The sequence below is a fragment of the Lissotriton helveticus genome, chromosome 1_1, assembly GCF_964261635.1.
Source record: "Lissotriton helveticus chromosome 1_1, aLisHel1.1, whole genome shotgun sequence".
Taxonomy (NCBI): domain Eukaryota; kingdom Metazoa; phylum Chordata; class Amphibia; order Caudata; family Salamandridae; genus Lissotriton; species Lissotriton helveticus.
Genome location: NC_136057.1, coordinates 1,772,137,524 through 1,772,156,474, shown reverse-complemented (window position 1 = coordinate 1,772,156,474; position 18,951 = coordinate 1,772,137,524). Strand labels below are relative to the sequence as shown.

Genomic DNA, 18,951 nt, shown 5'->3' with positions numbered 1-18,951 from the left:
AGTTGCGTTGTAAAGGATGTTTCCCCCATGAACCATAGTGCAAGGGTGAGGGAATGATTGTTTATGTGCAGGAAGGTCTTCCTTCCTGCACATAAACAATCACAAAAGGCGATTTGTAACTCTATGTGTGCTGCTTTTTGTGCAGCACACATAGTAGTTGCAAATCATCATTTTTTTAATGATTGTTTATGTGCAGGAAGGGGCACCTTCCTGCACATAAACAATCATTCAAGGCAATTTGTTGTTTCTATGAGTGAAGCAGAGTGCAGTACACATTGAAAGGGTAAAAAAGGGGGGAAATGAAGCATTTCTCCTCTTTTCACCATGTTAAAAGACCAGGTTTTCCCTGATCTTAATTTTGGCGGAGCCTCCTTTTTACTCCACCCTTGTAAATAGAAGGCAGCGTCAAAATCAATGGGAGCTGCGGCGGAACGCCCACCGCAACACCCATTGCCCGCCCCTTTCACACTAAGTGGAGCCTGAAAGGGGGCTTTATTTACAAGGTAAAATTAAGCCACGTTAAGTGGCTTAACACCGCCTTGTAAATAAGGCAAAGCCCCTATCGCCACAGGAACGTTGTTAAAAGTGATGTTCCTGTGGCGATAAGGGCTTGTAAATATGCCCCTCTGTTTCATGTGTGCTTTCATAATTGATTATATGTTTTGCAATATTTCATTTACAGAAATTTTATTTGTGTTTGTGATTAAAAAAAAAATCCTACAGGGTACCCGTTCACACTCCCCAGCAAGATGGTCACACACTTCAATTACAAATGCCTCTCAATTCGCTGTCAGAGAAAGAAAAGTAGACATCAATATCTTTGTTTAGAATAAGCAGCAATTAGTCAGAATATATAGCCTGACCTTTGACCTCTATATTTAAAAACAGTTATCTTTAAACGCACAGTAAATGAAACAATGTAAAAACACATCTTTAATGCTCTTCACCCTCTAAAGCTTATCATGGTTATTTTGCAGCAGCCCTCTACCCCCTACTTCCAGACACCAGGTCTCACAAAGGCTGGGTCTATGCTAAAGTTTCAACATACCCACTGACTGCTTCAATTAGTTCCAGTGAAGGTCGGGGTGTGCACATTTATTTCATAAAGATATAATGAAAATCTAGAAGAGGTGTGTCCCTCCTGGGCCAATGCCGGTCATCCTCAGTTGGTATGGTGCAGAGAATTTGTAATGCCTCAGACAGACATCTCTGTATTCTCGTAATGTATAACGTTCTCTCTGTGACATCACAGGTAGCTGACAGACATTTTAAAGAGCAGGTTAAATATCCTAATTTGTAGTTATGTGATTGGGAAATGAGAGACAAATACTATTTCGAAGCGTCTCTTACATGATCTTTTTCTCACTTAGCATGTAGTTACAGGCTTGTGAAGACTTTTTTATGCAGATCATGCAGCTTTACGCAACTTTGCATCAAGGGTGCACCCATGGGTGGTACTTGCCATTTCAATGTAACCATCTATGTTTATTTGTACCGTAAAACCGTATCTACTAAAATTGTTAGACTGGGCTTTGCGTGAAATAATAACTCCTCGTTGAAGCATTCGTAAAGTTGGAGAAATTCTTTGATTTCTCCAAAGACTTCACATACTGTATCGGAATGTATTTGCTTTGAGTGGACAGAGCTTCCATAGTGACTCCTTGTCAACTTTCTCTGCTGAAGATTCCAAAGAATCTTCTGTTCTTGGGCTTTCTCTGCAAAGGTCTTTCTCCTGATGAACTCTATATTTGTGATTTAGCTTTCAGTCCTCTTTACTTATATTTAGAAGATCCTTAATACATACCTTGTTCCCTTAGATTTTCCATTCTTTGCTTGTAGATGAGAGTTTTGGGCCTGTTAAGAAAAAGCAGCAATATCTTAGCATTTCGTATATTAGTATTTTTTTATTTTGTTCTAGACAAAATGCAATTGCATTACTATTCCTTTTTTGATGGTTATCTTTATGTTGATTGTCGAGTCCCATTTTACTACTCTTGTAATTAACTTTGAAATTTCTTTTACCTTATTTACTTAACAACGTCTGCCATCTCTGTGTTGATTGTAAATTTAATGTTTTGAATTATAAAAATTGGAAATGTTCCTCCACAAAATTAGAGGCATGATTGTGACTCATGCATGTAACCTTATATTCCCCTGCATGTCTGACTCTTGTTATGTCTGCTTTTTCATGTTTATTGTAAACATTGGGCCCTGCTCCAGAGGTGATTAAATGCAGCCAGGTATCTCAGAATTATAGCATTTCTTGTCTACAGAAGTGTCTTTCATGATCAGGTGAACATGTTTTAAGAGATTTGTCACATGGAATTTACTAAGCACTTTATACACCACTGATCTTTGATATGAGAAGTGTGGGTGAGCTTTCCCTCAGTTAGTTAACCTACTGGTTCACAGGAAGCCAGGCTAAAATGGAAGTAACCTTGCAAAAGGGTGCCAGACAGATACAGTACCAGATAGTGGTACTAATAAAATGTAACATTTTACTGTACAAAAAATGCAGAGGGTCCTTCAAGTATCACATCAGAATCTCCATGCAATTGAGGGAAGAGCCTAGCTCTTCCTTTAGGACAGGTTTTGATGTGTAACATACAGTCGTGGCTGGCATGACTCACTGATGGGGAGAGTAGAGGGGTCGTGCGGGGAGAGGAGTTAATTCAAAAAGAAGAATGTAAACTTACCTTCGCCTGCGGTCCCGAGTCGTGTCTCCTACTCTCTCTGCTCCGTGTCCCAGAAAGCAGGCAACCTTCCTCTCCTCTCCTAAGCCAATCAAAACACTGCAATGGCAGTGTTGTCATTGGCTGGGACACTGACCACACAGGCGTCTATGGGGAGGCCGTTTTCTTCATGCAGGCTGCATGCAGCCAACATGGAGAAAACGAAGAGTGCGTATGACTGGTCAGCGCCCACAACAGTGGGCAAGCCACTCCTCCCCTGCGGCAGGACCAACCACCCACCCGCCCCAACCAAACCCTTCCGCTTTCTCATAATACCATTTTATGTTTCTGCTTCTCGCACTGCGAGAAAGCAGTGGGGCAACGCTCCTCCACCCACATGGAGGATACGCCTCGGGTAGTAAAGGGCTCATTGATCTTTAGCCTCCATGAGAGTCTACCAGCGGAATTGTTCAGTGCCCATGGTCTGACTCATTGTCAAGGAGTTGGATGAGTTCAGTCTCAATTGAGCGATGGGTGTTCATGGAGTGCAGGGTGGGCCTGCACTTTATGGCAATTGGCAAAAGCCTAGCCACTTGATGTTGTGTGTCCCAGCGCATGGCGCACAGAACAGAGATTGTCTGGTCTCTGCACCAGCCCGGTCAGAGTTATTGTTCTTCGTTGTGCATGCAAATGCGCATGCCCAGTCAAGTGATCGGCAGCAGTACTGGAACCTGCAGTGAACCTGCTGTGCTCTAGTTGCGCTACACACAATTTGGAGATTCTTGTTTTGTTGGATCTTCCTCTGCCTAAACACAAGAATCTCTCCCAAACAAAGCTGGAAGCCCATTCTGGGTCACGGTGGTGATGATCAGACATCAATCAGTGTCTTCTGAGGACAGAGGGGTCTCCTTCCTCTTTGGAAAATGTCAGTTGAATGAATCCACTAAAGGCAGTCACAATGCACTCAGTGCCTCACACTAGTATTCATTAGCAGCATAGACCACAATGTTTGCAATAAGTCTTCGGGTATATCAAGGGCACTCAAGATTCTCAAAAAAAGATGCACGAGCACTTGTGCAGCCTAGATCTCACCCTCTTGCTTGGCTGTTGCAGGTATTTCTGAATTTCAGCAGCAGCTCCAGCTCATCACCCCCTCATTTCCTTCACTGCTCCTGTCTTCTAGGCCATGGGTACTCCAATAGGTGCCACACATGAGAACTATTGGCTTTGTCAATGCTTGTTCCGTTAAGGTGTCTGTATTATATTTTGTTTACAATTATATGTAGGTTAAAAGCTACAGAATTATTTGTTCTTTTAAGCTACCTGACTGATCCACACTTATTGACCCTGCCCCGTCGTACTTCAAAATCACAGTCCCTAAACGTTATTATTCACTTTTCAGGTTTGAGCAGGCCTCCTTCCAGAAAGTACAAGCTAGACTGTAAAAAGAAAGCCCATTAGCAATGTTGCATAAACACATACAGTTACAACATTGGGGCATATATTACGAGGAGGTGGCGAAGCACAGCGTTAGCCAAGGCTTACCGCTGCGCTTCGTCACTTACAAGGATACGGTGCGACCCTGTGTTTTCCCCTGCGCCGACGCTCATTTTAGCTGCCTAGCGCCAACGCAGACACCCTTGCAAGGGTGCCTATGTTGTAGGGGAAGATTGTTTATGTGTAGGAAGCTGTCCCTTCCTGCACATAAACAATTTGAAAGGGCATTTTGAAACTTCTATATGTGCTGCTTAATGCAGCTCACATAGAAGATGCAAAACATCATTTTTTTATTGATTGTTTATGTGCAGGAAGGGGCACCTTCCTGCACATGAACAATCAATGGCCTTTTGCTGTTTCTATGTGTGTTGCACAATGCAGCACACATAGAAATAGCAAAAATGAGGAGAAATTAAACATTTCTCCTCATTGCGCTTGTTTAAGACCAGGTTTTCCCTGGTCTTCTGCCCCATATTTACGATGCCTTGTAAATATAAGGTCAGCGTCAAAATCAATGGGTGGTGTAGATCTACACAAAGGGCCCTTAACCAATGGCGGTCGGTGCAGGGAAGCACGGTGGGACGGTGCGGGGAGGGTGGAGTAGACAGACGACGGAATAGGGATTCTGTTGACATCCCCCTGCCCAACTGCGCCTACCTGCACAGACAACTGTTGCCCTTCACTTGCACTTCACATCACAGCTTTGGAAAAAGATCTCCAAGAAGAGCCCCCTTGAGGGCGCCGGTCAGGCATTGCAGCGCCGGCACGTCGGGGAGTAAACCAGATGATGAAGCATGACACACGCAAGGGTGTGTGAGGGCCCCATTTCCAAAAGGGAACTACTCCCCTTGTAGTGACTCCTTTTCTCTGACCTACTCCCCTTTGTCCTTTGTCCCCTTTAGGAACAGCATACCTTTTCTTTTGAGAATTAACAGTGGAGCATGTATGCTGGACCTTTATGTGGTCTAGGCAGGGCCGGACTGGCCGTAGCGGGCACTGGGCAATCCCCCGGTGCGCCGCACGGATGGGGGCTGGTTTTGGGCCCCTGCGGGCCGTTTTTGTTACAGTGCCGTTTTTGCAGCATAGCTGCAAAATCGGCCCTGCACCAAAATCGGCCCCAAACCGGCCCCGGCAAAGAGCTCGGCGGCACCTACAACCTACAACCAAGTGGGGAGGGGAGGCCGGCTGAGCACTTTGCCAGGGCCGGTTGTGGTTCCCTGTCCGGCCCTGGCTCTAGGTCCCCAATTTTTTTGGGGGGGGTGGATAAAACTGACTTTAAACATCTCTATCATGTGCCAAAGGACAGTTCCGGGATAACTCCCACCCCATGACCGCACCCGCCCCAATTCCAAGTATCTTCCACTAGACTAAAATACGTTCTTCACGTCTGGCGCGAACCTCCACACCTTACAGGAAGTTCGAGGCGACCGCATTCATGAGTTGGTGCCACAGATTCCAACCTTTGGAACAAAACAGTAATTGGAAGACTCTCCTGTGATCTGCATTTCTAATAAAGGCCGTGTCTGGCCAATGAATCCTGTCCAAATTACGTAAACGTGCTAAGTAATTTTGGAGACACGTCGGTTCTGTCGTCTGTTGCGTTATCCCACAGGATATTAAAGTCGGCCTCCACGTTGCGTAGGCCACGGTTACTCAAACTCCGGCTGCTTTTGGCGTTCCCATACCCGGCCTCCGCTTCAGATCTGTGCTGCCGCAGCTGCTAACACTTATTGCAAAGGAGGAGGGCTGGTCAAGAAAGAACATTTTCCCATGGCCGAGGAACCGAGCCCCACCAAGAACGCGGGGTGCTTGCAACAGGAGAAGGCGCAGACGTGACACAGCCGTTGCCAAACCGTGCCAGAAAAGCACAGCTGCCTGCGGCCCCTCCAGCTTCCCAGCTCTGCAGTACACAGTCACCCGGGCAGGAACTGGGCCCGGCTTCGTTTTGAATTACAGTCTGGAGACAGAGAGGGTCCTCTCACACGTGGGATGGCGTAATGCAGAAATCTTAGCCATTGGGCCAGCTTTTGTCGGAAAGAAATGTAGAGGCCATGCCTTGCCGTCAATTTCTTGGCTACACTTTTTGTTTAGAAATAGCGTTTTCTGGATCCTTCCTATCTTTGGTCATCAGGGCAAGACCTATTGCGTTGCCGATGCTTGTGTGTGTTTCTTTTTTTAACTACAACGAGTCTGCCTGGTCTCTGCCCAGACAAGAATCACTGATTACACTCTATTCCACCCTGCTTATGTGACAGGGTACCCCTCTACTGTGGGCTGTGAAACTAACATGCCTGAACTAATCCCTGCTTCCCCACTTCACTGAACCGTGTAATTCTGGGCAAACCGATCTTATGCCCTTGTCCTTCACCTCCCTTAAGTGTAGAATAGAAATGCTTGAAAAAAAGGGTAGCGTTGGAACTAAGCATTATCAGAAACAGACTCTTGTCGCTGTTTAGGAACATTTTATCCCTAATCCAGAAAGAAAAGGAGGTGGAAGCAAACGATAAGGCAAAAGCATTGATCTGGGCTCAACATTATGCTTCATTGTGCGGGCAGTGACTGGACTCTATATAGCATCTTCTGGTGCCCCACAAGCAACCAACATTAAACAATGCCAGTGTAAGAAAGTTGGACGAGCGTGGGTCTTATGTAGGGGTTTATTAGTGGCAGTCAGAAGGCTCCTTTTCCAGATCTCAATTACGACCTTTGGGGAGGTCAAGGTTCAACATGGGTCCAAAGGAGATTTAGGATTCTTCTGTCCTACATTCCAGAACAAAAGTACTTAAACTGGTTTTGGCAAAGATACTGATAAGTTTGGGTTCATTAACACGATTCTGTCATCATGTTCTCTAAAATGAGATATTTCTCCTAGGCCACAGCTTGATCCCCATTTCAAACCAAGACTTCAGCGGAAAAGGAAAGAGGGGTGGAAGGATCAGAAACAGCGAGATACATCAAAGGAGATATCACAGAGGAGTAAACCTGCTGGCGCTTCGAGGCCATTGGTTGAAAAATACATTCTGTATGTTTTCATGAACTAAAACACTATTAAAGTGTGAAGTCTAATTTTCCCGTCCCATTATTTACCCTTGCATGCCATGTGATCTTAGTTTTTATTGTTGTCCCGAAGAAATCACTGAGGTCTCAGGTATATTTTGTGATTACCTCTTCAATATAACTGTATAGATTATTTACCTAGACTGCTGTGCTCTTTCAAGTAGTGAGAAAAGAATTCGGTTTTCTACCACATAGAAAATGAATGGTTATTTCAAAATGTGGTGTTTTTTTAAGGTAATCATTTTATCAACCTCAGAAGGATTTAAGACTGAGTCAGGCCCACAGGCATTCCAACCTGTGACCTGCAGGTTATATATAGATCCCTACAGCAGGGACTTTGACACACAGAGTCATCATCAGGAATACTGAAACTGTGCAGAATTGCAGCATGGTTGATTAAATTATGTGGCACAGATTTGAAAATTGTGCGGTTCCAGGCTGTTTGTAGCATCACCTCGCTGTTTAGTCATTTTAACACACTAATTGTAAAGGGATCCTAGCACTATAGAAAATACAAAGATGTTTTAGCAAGAAAAGTATGCACATTAACTGAAAATGTTGTTCATATAAACTAAATAGAGAAATTGTCTTTCATGGAAGCACCAAAGCACCATTTTCTGCATTGCCCCTTCTAGTACCCAGAATAATATAGCTTGCGCAACACGTACAATATCGGACTCAGCAGAAAACGAGCCTCTATGTGCACACTCCACATAATTATGTAACTACATGTGACTCTTTTATTCTGTAAGTCTTACTTGTGTATTAGAATTGCTCTTCATTGTTGGTTTAACTTAGTCTTCACATGGATCACTAGAACACCTCTTTTCTGTAAGAAACAGCCTTGCTTAATTTGTAAAACAATATGTGCTGGTGCCCAAAGCTTTGCTCGGAAGCTTGCGGCAAGCAGTATGGATATCGAGAGTGCCAAATGGCAATTCTGTGTAGTCTTGTTTCCACTTCATGCCTCTGTTAAAACCCCTTCGATGCTCATGACGAGCTCAGCTCGTCATGAGGTATACCTCTAGGGTGCTCATGACGAGCTGAGCTCGTCATGACCACGCCCATTATCATTATGGCCCAGCACAGGAGGAAAATAACTCAAGCAGCCAAGGTGTTAACACCACCAGACACTTCCTGCCTCTTTGTCACACATTTGGGGCTTCTTTTTCTTTGCTTCTTTCTCCGTTTGGCAGGGTTTTTCTGTCTTCCTCCTTCTCTCCCCCTTTTGTATTTTTCACTCTCCTGTTCTGGACCAAAGTCTGTTGACAAAAAACAATTGTTTGTTGGTCGCCTAAAAATGAGTGCCGAACACAACCTGCAACCACCGGCTGAACGTAAGCACTGTGCTGAATGATATTTTACTTTATAGATGTATAATGTAAGTGTTTCACTAGCGGTGCACTGTAAGATTCAAGCTCAGACCATAAAAGCAGAAGTACTTTTTGGGGGGATTTTTCTGAACTATGAGTGCTTTCTTGAAATTACTGCTGTTCTGAGAACGGTGTTTGTGGTGCAACAGGAATCTCCATGAATAATGAAATAAAACCTTTTCATGACAAAGGAGAAATAATTATTTATACCTTTGATAAATAACATGTAAATATGTCTTTTTTTATGCGGCAAACAGAGACATTAATATATCCTTATAGCCCACATAGCAGGCTCAACCGGCCATTAAATGTTCGCCCTAGCGTATTCGGCTCGGGCCTTTAATAATGGAAACGGGCCTTTAATGCCCGGTGGAGGGCTCCAAAGCTATTATAGCATTGGCCCATAGTAGACGATGCCGTTCCAAAATAAATACAGAACAATACAGTGGCAACTCGGACCTCACACGGTGCGCATTCAGTAAATTAAATAAACCTAACTTTGTCTTTGCCAGAGAATGGTGGCTGCCATTATGTGTAATGTCGCACTCAGACTCCTCTGCCTGAAGGTACTGTACAGGACATGGGTCGATTTTTCTGTACATGCTCTTCGTGTGAAGTGGACATTTTGCAAATTAAGAAGAGCCCACCCCCATTTTGTTTCACTTGGCAAGCTAGAAAGCACACCAGTTTAAATTAACATCAGTTAAATGAGCCCCACATTGTAGACTCAAGTCAAGTCAAGTCAAAAAACTTATATAGCGCACTACATACCCATAGGGTCTCAAGGCGCTTGAGGAAGGGGGGGAGGTTTACTTATCGAATATCCAGGTTTTAAGCTGTTTTCTGAAGGCTAGGTGGTTTTGAGTAAGGCGTAGGTGTATGGGGAGGGAGTTCCATGTTTTGGCCGCTAAGTAGGAGAAGGATCTTCCTCCCATGGTGGCTTTGTGGATGCGCGGAATAGCGGCGAGGGCTTGGTTGGACGAGCGTAGCTGGCGGTTGGGGGTGTAGAAGGAAAGGCGCGTGTTGAGGCAATCGGGTCCAAGTTCGTAGAGGGCTTTGTGTGCGTGGGTGAGGAGACGGAACGTTATCCTCTTGTTGATGGGGAGCCAGTGAAGGTCTTTCAGGTGACCGGAAATGTGGTCTGTGCGGGGGATATCTAGTATGAGTCTGGCTGAAGCGTTTTGGATGCGTTGGAGTTTTTTCTGAAGTTTTGCGGTAGTACCGGCGTACAGGGTGTTTCTGTAGTCCAGTCGGCTTGTGACCAGTGCGTGGGTGACAGTTTTTCTTGTTTCGGGGGGGATCCAGTGAAATGTTTTTTTGAGCAAGCGTAGGATGTTGAAGCATGATGATGAGACGGCGTTGACTTGTCTGGTCATCGAGCGAGAGGAGTCCAGGATGATACCCAGCTTCCGTGCATGGTCCGTCGGTATGGGTGCTTTTCCTAGGGCCGTAGGCCACCAAGAGTCGTCCCAGGCGGAGGGGAATGTACCTAAGATGAGGACTTCCGTTTTGTCCGAGTTCAGTTTAAGACGGCTTTGTTTCATCCACTCGGCTACTTCTTTCATCCCTTCGTGTAGGTTGGTTTTGGCGGTGATTGGGTCTTTGGTGAGTGAGAGGATCAGTTGAGTGTCATCAGCGTAGGAGATGATGTTGAGGTTGTGTTGACGTGCGATGGTAGCGAGGGGGCTCATGTATACGTTGAAGAGGGTAGGGCTGAGAGAAGATCCTTGTGGGACGCCGCAGATGACTTCGGTGGCTTCTGATCTAAAAGGGGGGAGGCGGACTCTCTGAGTTCTTCCAGCGAGGAACGAGATGATCCAGTCCAATGCTTTTCCTTGAATTCTGATGTTGTTGAGGCGTTGTATAAGGGTGCTATGACAGACTGTGTCGAAGGCTGCAGAGAGGTCAAGGAGGATGAGGGCGACTGCGTCTCCGTTGTCCAGAAGTGTTCTAATGTCGTCTGTTGCTGCGATGAGTGCGGTCTCAGTGCTGTGTTTGGCTCGGAAGCCAGATTGTGAGGAGTCGAGGGATTTGTTGGTTTCGAGGAAGGCGGCGAGCTGATTGTTGACGGCTTTTTCAATGACAATGGGAGGAGCGAGATGGGGTGGTAGTTTTTGAGTTTGGTGGGGTCTGCTGTGGGTTTCTTCAGAAGGGCGCTGAGTTCGGCGAGTTTCCAGCTTTCTGGGAATGTGGCGGAGTTGAGAGAGCGGTTGATGACGTCTCGGAGATGGGGTGCGATAATGGAGTTTGCTTTGTTGAAGATGTGGTGGGGGCATGGGTCTGTTGGGGATCCTGAGTGGATGGAGTTCATCAGGCGAATGGTGTCATCAGTAGTGATTGGGTCCCAGTCGTGAAGGTTATTCAGAGGGGGTATAGGTTCGGAGGTGAGTGGGGTGGACTGGTCTACGGGTTGGTTGTCAAAGCTGTTATGAATGTCGGCGATTTTGTCATGGAAGAATGATGCGTAGGAGTCGCAGAGGACTTGAGAGGGGTGATGTCGTTGGAGCTGGCGGCGGGGTTGGTGAATTCTTTGACGATGTTGAATAGTTCTTTGCTGTTGTGGGCGTTGTTGTCTAGTCGGTCTTTGAGTGTTGATTTCTTGGTTGTCCGGATAAGTTGGTGGTGTTTGTGGGTGGCATTTTTGAAGGTGGCATGGGTGGAAGTGTTTGGGTCTTTTTTCTAGGTTTTCTCAAGGGAACGACTGAGCTTCTTGGATTTCTTGAGGTCATCGTTGAACCAGGGGGCGTTCTTGCTGCCTTGCTTGATTTGATGTTTTTTCAAGGGTGCTAGTTTGTCGGTGCTGTGTGTTAGCCATTGTGTGAGGTTGATGGCGGCTTGGTTAGGGTTCGACGAATAGGTAGGAGGGTTTTGAAGCAGCGATGTGGAGATCTGGTCGATGGTGATTTTGTTCCAGTTTCTTCGCAGGGTTGGTTGAGGGTGGTTGTGGATCGTGGACTTATTGTATTTGAAGTGGATGCAACTGTGGTCCGACCAATGAAGAGCTGTGGTGTGATTGAAGGAGATATGCTTGCTGGAGGTGAAGATAGGGTCGAGTGTGTGTCCTGCATAGTGGGTGGGGGTGTTTGCAAGTTGTTTGAGTCCGAGATTTGCGAGATTGTCCAGAAGGGTGGTGGTGTTACTGTCATTGCTCTTTTCCAGGTGGAAATTGAGGTCTCCCAGTAGAATGTATTCCTCGGAGGGGAGGGCGTGTGGGCTGATAAAATCAGCAATGTCTTCGCTGAATTGTGTGCGGGGTCCTGGTGGTCTGTAGATAAGGGTGCCTCTGAGTGTCGTCTTGGGGTCAGTGTGGATCTGGAAGTGAAGGTGTTCGGCGATAGCGAGGTTGTCGTCTGAGCTGGTTGAGACGCGAATGGAGTTCTTATGGACGATGGCGATGCCTCCTCCTGTTTGGTTGGTGCGGTCCTTTCGGATGATCTTGTAGCCTTCCGGGATGGCTATGGCGATGTCTGGAGCTGATGAGGCATTCATCCAGGTTTCTGTTAGGAAGGCGATGTCCGGAGAAATGGTGTCGAGTAGATTCCAAAGGTCGATGGCGTGTTTGTGAACCGAGCGGGTGTTAAGAAGGATGCATTTAAGGTGGTTAGTGTCGGATATCTGTTTGGTGTTTGTGGATTTGTTGTGGGTCTTGATGCGGTCGAATTTGCAGGAGTGGCATGTGAAGGGTCCATGGGTGTGTCCTGGTGCGGCTTGGAAGCAGTTAGGGGGTCGGCCTGGGTTAAGTGCTAAGAGGGTAGAGGCGTCGTATGAAATGCGGTAGGAGTGGGTGATGCGGGGACCAGGGGGTCTGGCGCTGGGCGTGGTACAGGCGCGGACGGGCATAGACGGGCTTACCTTTGGCGCACCTTCGCGCGCATCCGCTGCGCGTGGACGCTGCGCGTCAATTGTTCTGCCATATGTAGGTATAGGGGGGGGGCGGAGGGAGGGAGGGTCAGCTGGGAGGCGGGAGCGGGGTGGAGCTGCAGGCTGGGACGGCACAACAACAAACAAGATGGCAGCAAAATCGAAACCTAAGGCAACGTGGTTGGGGTGGGCAGAGGCGCCGGCACAGATCGGCAGATAACAGCTGATGAATTAAAACGACCAGCAAGTTATGCAGATAGCGTAACGCTGAGGTTAGGCTAAATTAAAATTACAAGTGGACGATTATACAATTCAAGCGCAGGCACAATTAAATATCATAACGCTAAGGCTTGGCTGCTAAATAAAGATCACAAGTGAAACGATTTTACAGTTTGAGCGCATGCACGAGCAACGATACCAGCAGGGAGCCTTTAGGAAAGCGATGGAGCGTGGGGGAGCGACCGCTGCAGATGGAGGCAGGACGGTCACCCTCATCAATAAAGAGCCAGTATAAAGTGGCAGCTTCATTTTTAAAACATCATTATGTAATTGTAGGAAAATTTCGAAAGAAGCAAGCCATTTCTAATTTTGCTTTTATTAATTATAACAAATGTGTTGTGAAACAGGCTGCAAATCTTCCCTGTAAAAAAAAGGCCTGCCTTAGGAACACATTTTGCATTTCAGCAAATGTCTGGAAATAAAAATTAAATGGAAATCAAAGTAAAATCGTCAACATGTATTTTAATTTTGCCTTTTCTCTCCTTGTTTACTTGAATCCGCAGTCAGGGAACATTGAGGCAGCTTTAGTCCACATATTGAAGTGATTTCTTCTTACATTTTAAAAGCAAATGTAGTACGAAAGGGGAATTAAAAACAGCCTTGGATGAGATACCGATTTTTAATCCTAACCACACTTTTTGAAACACTGACCATGAAAGGGAAAAAAACAGACAGTTCACAACTGTACTTGAACATTAAGGACTTGAGCAGTGGTATGAAAATGTATTCAGACAGAGAGAATAAACAAACAAAAACAACAGACAGCTATGTATGTGAAAAAAACATTATTTATTACATTATTAACACCGCCTTGTACTTTGCGCTACAATTACAGTACTAAAATCATGGAATAGCATGTAACAAATTTAGGAGTTAAACATGCACTCATACATTTTGAGAGGAAGGAGTGAACTTTTCATATCATGGCAACCATCAAAAATAATTTGTTACAGTAAGATTTAATTTAAATAAAAATTGTCCATTGCCATTTAATATGATTTTATAGTGTGAGAAAACATCAGACATATTTGTTTTCATATTGTGATCTGTGCTGCTCCGTAGTATCCTCTATGAAGGATAGTCTTCTATTTCTACATAGGTTTCTGGATCCATTTATGTATTTTTTTAATGCATTTGCTAGTACAGTGGACCATACAATTAGATCCTCTGATGATGCTTTCCAGTAACTCTGTACACTAGTTTCGCTTTTGTGGCCAGTGACTGCCTTTCTCTGATGAGCTTCAAGACCAATATATGCGAGCAATTGCACATCTATAGCGCGCAGACAAAGGTTTGTGTCAATGTGACTTAATCCTGCTTTTCTTCTGGTTTCTTAGTCATCCAATTGTGTTTTTCCCAAGACGCTGCTTGAAATAACGAACAGAGGCAGTTGCAGTATCCTCCACTGTAACTTTCATTGGTTTAACATAGGAGCACGTGAAATCCCTGGACACTTTGGAAACAGAAAATTTTAAAGATTTCACAGGACATATACCACTGCCCGGCTGGGCATAAATGCAACCTCTGTTTTGGTATCCTAGTTTGTCTTGTACTTCTTTGTGTTTTTTTGTTTATTCATTAAAATTTAAGGTTGAATACTATTGTTGTTTTTCATTTGCTTGGAAGGTGAAAGCATTTTAGGCAACTCCCGTAATCCTTCCGTGGCATGTCTCGCAAGGTGTAGTTGGGTATCAAAACAGCTTTTTACTGCAGTGAAATAGTTTCATCACAATTCAAGATACCACAGTGTTTTATCAATGACAAGTCCTGTGCTGATATAAATTCTTTTCTTATACTGAGGTCTTTTCCTTCTCTACTTTGTTTTTTTATATTGCTACTAACACATTGTTAGCGGGCCCAAATAGAGCATCAGGCATGATATTAACAGCACTGCTAAAAGGAGGATTGTTAATGTGTCTATTTAGTCCAGCCCTTACTGATATTAGGTTTTGATTACTATAACATTCCCCCTTAGCATTTCTTACCTCCCCATAAAAATGGCTGCAGAGTTCAGTCAGTGGTTTAATCTCAATATCTGGTACATGCCCATTTTCTACCAACCAGCCTCTGAATGTTTGCATAGCCCATTTTGTTGCTGTTCTAGTTTTGGCTTCTGCCCTCCAGTCTTCAAGTATATCCAGTTCATGTGCAGCAACGTTTTTGTGACATTTTCCAGGCATCTCTCCTTTTACTCCAGCTGGTTTATTTACCCATTGGAAATGTCTCCAAATAACTTAAAATAAATGTGTTGAGGCTTTTCACAATACTGTAATATCTTGGAGGATTTTCCATAGCTACTGCTCAGCTCTTCACCTTGGTATGACTGTTGAGCTAACTGTGCTTTTAAACAGTGGAACAGATTGCTAGTGGCAGCTTGTGGTGTTTAGAACACTCAGCTGAGAGGGTGTTTAGCAGTGAATACAGATTCCTGGAGCTGCATTGTCTTCAGTGGAGCTCTCAACATTCCAGTGCTCTAATATAGCATTAGAGCCTGACGTAGCGGCCTCTACTGGCCATTAAAGGTTGCTCCAGGTTTAAAGGTTTGAGCCGAAGGTGAGGGCCTTTAACAAGGGAGCAGGCCTTTAATTGCTGGCAGTGCCCGCTACATCAGGCTCTAAGGCTATTGGAACATTCCGCCACTAGAGGGTAGAATGTTCTAATTTGTAAAACAGAGACTTCACAGACCCGAGGGGGTTGAAATCCCCTCAGGCCCCATGAGGCCTTTGTTATACATTGGAATGTTGATGCTCCGGGACACTACTGGCCATTCCCAGAGCACTCCATTGTTTTCAATGGAGCGCCCAACATTTCAATATTCTAATAAGACAGGGTAAACGTTTCACCTCATTAGTGCCAATTTAATACCCCAATACAGCAACCAACCACTAAAAGATGACCAGATAACCTTTGGAAAGCATCTACCACTGCTCTCCATGATGTCTGAGATTTTTCAACTAACTCTTGTACCGTTTGAGACACAAACTATTTTTATTGAAATCTGTAAATTATGCACTAGAGAGGGAAAAATGAGGCAAGTGGGGTAAATATATAATCATGCAGAAAATGCTGAAGACCCAGAATCACATTTTTTTTTAAGTGACACTAGTTATCATAAGCTTTGGTAGCGGCAAAGCCAACAGTCATGACATAGTCCTGCCAAAACAGGTACCACCTTTGCATTTTATAAGAGCAGTCTAATTTCTCTCTGCTGGGGTCGCTCAGTGTTTCCATGATTTAGAACCCAGGGTGTAACCGATAATTTAGTATGTGTATACCCGAACCTGGACGCCACCCTATACATACGTTTCAGTCTCTATCCTCTCCTGTCTCTGCCTATTTTCATCCCCCTTTGCCTGTTTGACATCCTCCCACCAATGGGCAGGCAAAAGTCTGCTCTGTCGTTACTGATGTGTCACTGTCGCAAATTCTTTTTGGGCATCAGGAATGCTCAGAAAAGTTATCATATGCCAGGCATGAAACTGGTGCCCTCTTCAAAGCCCTCATCCTAGATGATCCGTCTAGTACCCCTCATTCACACCTTCATGTGAAAGTGAATGAAACCACAGGGTCGGACAGGCACTCTTTCATTCCACGGAACATGCAAGTTTCTACTTGTCTACACCCCTGCAGTAGCTCTGCTTCGAACCAGCCCAGCCTTCTCCAGATCCCACCATGGCCTTAACTAGAACAAGTCACAACCCTCTATATCAGAAGTTTTGGTATCGAACAACATATGCCCTGTCTAAACCATCCCATGTCCTGCCAGGTACCATACATCAGGAGTTAGAGTAACATATTTTAGTGCTGTCGGCATCACTGCACTAAAATGCATTAGTCACACATTACTATCTCCTAGCAGTATGACAAGGTGCCGCAGGCAGCCCTGTGGATTAAACAGAGGAGCCAACACACTTGCTGTGTGCTGCTGCGCCCAGCAACATGATAATCCTAAATCAACCTAGTGCCTCTTTAATTACCTACCAGGCACTCCCTGCTCATTTTTCTCACTTCTGCAGATTCCTGCTTTTTTCCTTTGAGACGATTTTGGCGTCTTCCTCTTCCTTCTTTCAGACATGTGTGTTTTCCCCTCTCTTGCTCTCAGCAAATATCTGATGTGGAAAAATAAATGGCAGTCCCCAAAAATAAGTATCTGTGGCCCCTACCACAGGTTCAAATTAAGCACTGCTTATAACAAAGCCTGGCCTTGTTTCGATCGATCATTGGGTAGAAACAGGGCCGGATAGGGAACACAAACCAGCTCTGGCAAGTCAGTTGGACCGGCCCAAGGGGGTAATTGAGAAGCACTGCTGCAGCTTTTATAGAGGGCCAATACGGCAGCACTGCTGCAAAACCAGCCCCCGGTAACAAAAACTTAACCTACCACTCAAAAAACTGGCCCCCTGCCCTTCCAGCCCACAGGGTAAATGCCCGGTGCCCTCTATGACCAGTCCAGCCCTGATTAGAAAGCTCGATTCAGACACAGCTTACTTAAAATCGCTATTTGTCCTACCAAATACTCTGCTTAGAACAAGTCATTGCAGTGCCTGTAATCAGCTAAGCCCATCCCCTACCAGAACCAGACCCAGCTGCCCCTGGTACCAGCACCAGCCATCCCTATCTACAGCACTCACCAAAAGTTATTCCTCTTTTCTACTGCTTCCAAATACTGTGAGAACAAAACCTCAACCACACTGGGAGCACAGTGAAACCAGCAATCTCTTCTTTCTAAGAAAACAGGAACTGTGAGTCCCTTGTGGCCTGCCCCTCAGCTGATCCGGATATTTTTACAAATGAAAGGAAAATACAATCATTAAATGTTTTGAGCTGGTCAAGCCCAGTCTGTAGTTTTTTTCGTCACGTGGGTGTTCATTCTTGTCTTTATTATATGTGCAATACTCACTACTGTAACAAAGCAGAGGTTTCTTAAATTGTATTTATTTAAAATGTGTTGCCTTTTGTAGTGCTTGATTGGCGTCCTCTAGTTAATTAAAATTGTCGCAGTCTAAAAAGTAGAAGCACTACTTTTCAGCGTTGACAATGGACGATGAAGCAGACATCTTGTCCTTTTGCCATGAGGCTTGCAATAATGAATACCTGCACTTCTTTCATTTAAAAGGGAAAGTACCTGCACTTCTATGCACTGCTGCAATACATTTAATAGGCAAATATTGTCGCTTTTCAGGAGCAAGTAGGGACTCTGCAAAGTAAGCACCAGCGCTTCTATATTTCCATTTAAAGCACTGTGCTGAAATTACATATGAAGTCCATCATTTATGTTTGCGCTTGTAGGCTGCATCCTCCCTGCATCGGTGGTTCACTTTGGGATCGAGAACTATTAATGTTTGATGAATATGACTACATTCTGGCCATCTTCGCTGCTCCAGCGTCCTACTGGGACCAAAGTCTCAATGCAGGACAGGCCTAATGCAAGTGCATGATTACTGTTGCAATATTTGTCTAGCATTATATATCATGTTGATTGACTAAAGTGTCCTGCAGTATTAGAGGTGGGCGAGCCATTGAAATCTCGAGCCAGGCTCAAGCATGGATCTGGCTCAGCTTGAGGTCGTGTCAGAAGCCCGAGCCCATAACGAGCCGAGTTTTCATGTGCCTTCTGCCCAGTGGTGAGGCGTAAAATAATAGTCATACTGCACTGCGGCGAGCGAGCGTAGCGAGCGAGCCTGAATAACCCTTGAAACCCCCCCCGGGAAAAGTTTGAAAAAAGAGTGGACAAATGGTGCATTTTCAAGCAAATTTGAGGTAGCAGTAAGGTTAATAAAGCAATACGATCGAATTATTTATCATTTAAGAAATTGCCAATTTTTTATGAGCTATAGAGGACAATCTTTGCATATGCTGATGTAAATATGCGCAGCTGTTTACATAGGTGTGTCTGGGATTCCAAACACAGGCGACCTGGAGAAGAAAAGGCAGGAAGATTGAACGAGCCACGGGCATCCTTGGATCAAAAGATGACAATCATCCTAAGGCTCAGTGGAGTATCTAGATTACCCCTCTTATGAAAGCTATAGTCACAGGTTTAAATTCCACTGAGTGTAAGCCTCTCACTGTGTGGCAGTAGAAAAAGGAGTGTGTTTTCAGTAGCAGAAACTGTTTACCCTCACAAAAGTTCACCAACCTTTGGTAAATCCATAATGTATGTTTAAATACACATAAATCCACAAAGAGTTAATCCAATGGCAATGTACAAT

The 18,951-nt window shown here is 44.8% G+C and overlaps 1 long non-coding RNA gene across 1 annotated transcript in view; it reads left to right on the top strand.

The window, feature by feature from the left end:
• The window catches only part of LOC144774431 (uncharacterized), a 60,289-nt gene extending 45,969 nt beyond the window's left edge, over nt 1-14,320 (top strand). The window contains exon 3 of the long non-coding RNA XR_013600252.1: nt 14,077-14,320. This is a non-coding gene — a long non-coding RNA (uncharacterized LOC144774431). The remainder of the gene's footprint in view (nt 1-14,076) is intronic.
• Nucleotides 14,321-18,951: the final 4,631 nt, after the last annotated feature.